Source organism: Malus sylvestris, chromosome 17 (assembly GCF_916048215.2).
Source record: "Malus sylvestris chromosome 17, drMalSylv7.2, whole genome shotgun sequence".
NCBI lineage: Eukaryota > Viridiplantae > Streptophyta > Magnoliopsida > Rosales > Rosaceae > Malus > Malus sylvestris.
Window position 1 is genome coordinate 22,894,128 of NC_062276.1, and position 4,932 is coordinate 22,899,059.

Below are 4,932 nucleotides of genomic sequence, written 5' to 3' on the forward strand. Positions count from 1 at the left end.
TCATCTCTCTAGAAAACTCTCACTCTCCAATTTGTTCTCCAATGAACACGAGACCTTGTCTAAAGATCTTTGGCATGATCGCGTCCCTATTGGGCTAGCAAGCGGAGGCTTTGAATCGTCGTCAATGGCAGAGCTGGGTTCGTTAGGTCATGTTAAACATGGTGGACGTCATGCTGACCTTCAACATGATGCTAGACCACTTGTACGCATGGTCGACAAAAGTTACCTACTTGGGTTGTTTGGCAAACTGGTGTCCAACAATCGCCCCACATTTTAGTGTAGGCTGGAAATGGGTTTTGCAATTCTTGGGCAACTTTTGTGCCCAATTGCCTGACTTTTTCTCTAGGATGGAACTGCTTTAAGTGGTAGAACTGCATTCGGGTGAGTAGACATGCTCTTATACATATGTATTGGTTATGTGGAAATATTATGGTTAGGCTAGATCTGGGCCCATATAAGGCTATCTCCAACTAACTTGGCCAAGGGGTTATAGGGCTAAAAAATAGCTCAAAATGACACAAAAACCGTCTCCAACCGAATGCTAGGCCAAAAGGCTCATGGGCCCCATTGAGCCAAAAATGGGAATACATGCCAACCGGCTGGCCAACAACTACCTAGCATTAGCATGACGCCAGCTAGCAACGACTAGCTAACATCATGTTGACGCTAGGTTACCGTTGCATTTGAATTTTGTTTTTTAGACAAATTTTGTTTTTTTTTTTTAAATTCTAATTTTTTACTATAAATACCTAAGCCATTCCTACACCATTTCTCACATAATTTTCACCATTCCATACTATCTTACCTCATTTTATTTCAATTCTTCACATTCTATTCTCTTACCTCTTCCAATAATCTTTCCTTCAATTTTTTTTCAATATTTTCAAATGGCCACATCTGCAATGAAAGGTAGGGCTTGGACCAGAAAAGAAGATGAAGCTCTTTGCAGGGCTTATAGATGGGTCTCGGAAGATAGTGAAGGGGAGTTCTCAAACAAGTGAAGGTGTTTGGACTCATACGTCCAAAAAGTACTATGAGTTCTACGAAGGCACCACTCCACCGAATTCCCGAAACCACGAGATAGTTGTTCTTCAAGATGGAAAAAACATCTTCATCCAAGTTTGAATAAATGGCACCAAGCAGTGGTAAAGGCCAAAAGCAGACATGAAAGCGGAGCCAATTACTATGATGAAGTAAGTGTTCACAAGTTATTTTAAATATTTAATTATATTGCATTTAATTTCATAAATTAATTTCCTTTAATTTTTTATAATTATATTTTCTAGGTAAGCCAAGCGGCGGAATTGTATATGAAGGCAACTCGAAACCCCTTAGTCATCACGGTTGTTGAGAAATTTGTAAAGGGTGTGTGTTATTTCAAGATCCACCTCAAGAAAGATTTGGTCCTACGCTGGTGTTCGGAAATGTTTTCTCAAATGTAGTTGGGGATGAACAAGGATCTCCTACCATTCAAGAAACAAGGGTAGAAAATCCGTCACCTGGTGAATCTTCCATACCTAGGGCTACGGGACGAAATAAGGTCCGAAAATTGAAGGAAAAGGCAAGGCAAATGATGATTTAGCCTTTCAACAGGAAATGGTGTCCTCATTGCGATTAATGGCAGAGCAAAATGCCTTTGCGGTGGAAGAAAGGAACCGTAGGCATGAAGAACGGGCAAAATAAATACAAGAAGAGATAGATGATAGGAACATGCAAGGAACACCTCGGATTACACTCCAATGAGTAAGGCATATTTTGATAGGAAAAAGAGGGAATTATGGCCTGACGGGAGTTGTTTACATCCGACTATACTCCTACAATGCCGGATGAAGATGACGATTATAGTCTTTAAATTGAAGTTATTGTAGTCTTTAATATTTAAGTTGTAGTTTTTAAATTTAAGTTGTTGTAGTCTTTAAATTGAAGTTGTAGTTTTTAAAATGAAGTATGGTAGTTTTTAATTTAGGTAACCATATTAATTCAATTAAAATAATAAATTATGTTTGGCCTATGACCCTTTGGCCCCTTCGGTTGTAGATGATTTTTTGTCACATAGCTATGATTGGCCTATGGCCCTTTGGCCCCCACAGTTGGAGATGGTATAAAATATAATATGACACTGTTCATTAAAATATAATTTCTTGGAAGGCTATAAGGCTAAAGGGAGCCCTCTTGCCCTCATTCGATTGGAGATGGCCTAATAAGAATCCAAAAAATAAATTTAAAATTTCCAAAATTAGCAAAAACACACTTGTACAACGGAAGAAGATTTTGGGGCACACAGTGATGTGTGGTGCATAAAGGGAAGGGAGCGTTCTAGATTGACCGAATAGTCAGCAAAACCATCATAATTCTTGCATCATGAACCTCTTTATGACACGTTAAAAGTAGGGGGAGCCTTATCCACTGCTAACATTTTAATAATTTAATTTTGCACTTTAAAATTTTAATTTTATACTCTAGAAATTTAATTTTGCACTCTAAGAGCATCTCCTAAAAATGCCAAAACATCCAAATCAGCATCAAAAGTAAAATATATAGCGATAATGTTTTCAACCTAAAAGCCAATTTTGAATTGGCATGAAATGGATTGACAATCACCACATTTCCCAGAATTGACAGCAACTTCAAATTATTTTTTACTATTTTATTATTACTTTTTTTTCTTAAAAATATTTATTATTGTTTTTGTTGTAGGCCTATTTGATTGAACGATCTAGGGTTTAGAGAGAAAGAGGGGGCCTTCAATATTGAGAGAGAAGAGAGAGTGATTTAATTGTGAGGTGTATTTGATTCACCCCCATTGTGTCTTTATTTATAGTAGTAGGATAGGTAAAAACCTTTCCCTTTAGGATTACAATATTTAATAGGTAATCAACTCCTAATAGGAATATAAGATACATTCCCATATCTATTAGGATTTACACAATCACATTCCTATTCTAAATATGATTGCAACACTCCCCCTTGAGTGTGTAAATACTCAACAAACCATCGCATTAGATATTTAGTAGATAAGGTAGAATAGTTGATGAAGTCATCGGCACAACGGGTGATCACGAGTCTCAAATTTATTTGGAGTATGCATTCGTAGTAAAACTCACAAAACCTCGCTATGTAAAACCCAAGGCATGGGAAAAACCCATAGACTAAGGAGAAAAGTGAGAAGTATGCATAATGTCTAAAACAAACATCAGACATGACGAAAGTAGTGAACTCAACGGAGTATGATCATTTCAGGATGGGTGCCTCATTAAAACCTCGTTAGGTAGCAAAAACCCAATGGGAAAAATGCTCCTAATCGTAGGAAAAAGAGTACATTAAGATCATGTGAGTATGCTTCTAGATACTCCCCCTGAGCTAGACATAACTTCTAAATAAGAGAACTACAAGCGATTCAACTCATATAATTTACGCATACCGATTCCTTGGATGAGCTTTTGAAAAGTAGACTTGGGTAATGCCTTAGTGAAGAGATTAGCCAGGTTGTCCTAGGAACAGATTTGCTTGACTTCAATGTTCTGATGCTGCTGCTGTTGGTGTGAGTAAAAGAATTTCGGCACTATGCTTGGTGTTGCCTCCCTTGATGTATCCCTTCTTCAATTGCTCGATACATGCTGCATTGTCTTCAAAGATCGTCGTAGGAAGGTCAACGACTGATGTAAGACCATTAGTGTTTCGAATAATTTCTCTTAGCCAAAAGCACTCATGTGATGCTTTATGCAAGGCGAGAATCTCAGCATGGTTCGACGAAGTTGCAACTAACGTTTAATTGGTAAACCTCCAAGATATATTGGTGTCTCCAATGGTAAAGACATAACCTGTTTGAGAATGTGCCCTATGTGGGTCAGACATATCCAGCATCTGCGTAACCAACAAGGCGAGAATCAATCCGAGCACCATAAGGGGCGGCAACACTCGAAGATTCATGGGTATAGAACAAGCCCAAATCTGTAGTACCCTTGAGGTAGCGGAAAATATCTTTAACACCATTCCAGTGCCTGCATGTGGGCGCATTGTTGTATCTTGCCAAAAGATTCATAGCGAAAGAGATGTCAGGTCTAGTGCATTGAGCCAAGCACAATAAAGCCTCAATTGCACTTAGGTAAAGAACTTCGGGTTCCAAAATCTCTTCCTCATCCTCCTTTGGACGAAAAGGATCTCGTTTAGTATCTAGAGTCCGAACGACCATGGGTGTACTTGAAGACTTAGCTTTATCCTCATTAAAACGACGCAATACCTTTTGGGTGTAGTTCGATTGATGTACTAAGATTCCATCCGAACAATGCTTGATCTCCAAGTCGAGGCAATATCGAGTCTTCCCAAGATCCTTCATCTCAAATTCTGATTTCAAGTGTGCAGCAATTTCCTCAAGCTCTTAAGGATTCCCGATGAGGTTCATGTCATCGACATAAACTGCAACGATTGCAAATCCAGAATATGACTTCTTTATGAACACACATGGGCATAATTCATTGTTCATATGACTTGTCAAATATTCACTCAGACGGTTACATCACATCTACCTGGATTGTTTTAATCCGTAGAGTGACCTCCTTAACCTGATTGAAAGAGTGTTCCGTGGTCTATACTATTTGAACCAGTCAATGGAAGTCATTCTGGAACTTTCATGTAAATTTTTATATCTAGATCCCTATAGAGGTACGCGGTTACCATGTCCATAAGCTGCATATTCAATTTTTTCGGAAACTACCAAACTGATTAGGTAGCGGAACGTTATAACGTCCATTACGGGGGAATACGTCTCCTCGTAATCAATCCCAGGGCGTTAAGAGAAGCCTTGCGCTACGAGGCGTGCTTTGTATTGCACTATTTTATTCTTCTCATTACGCTTCCTCACGAAAACCCACTTGTAGCCAACGAGCTTCATGCATGGTGGTGTAGGAATGATAGGTCCAAACATTTTACATT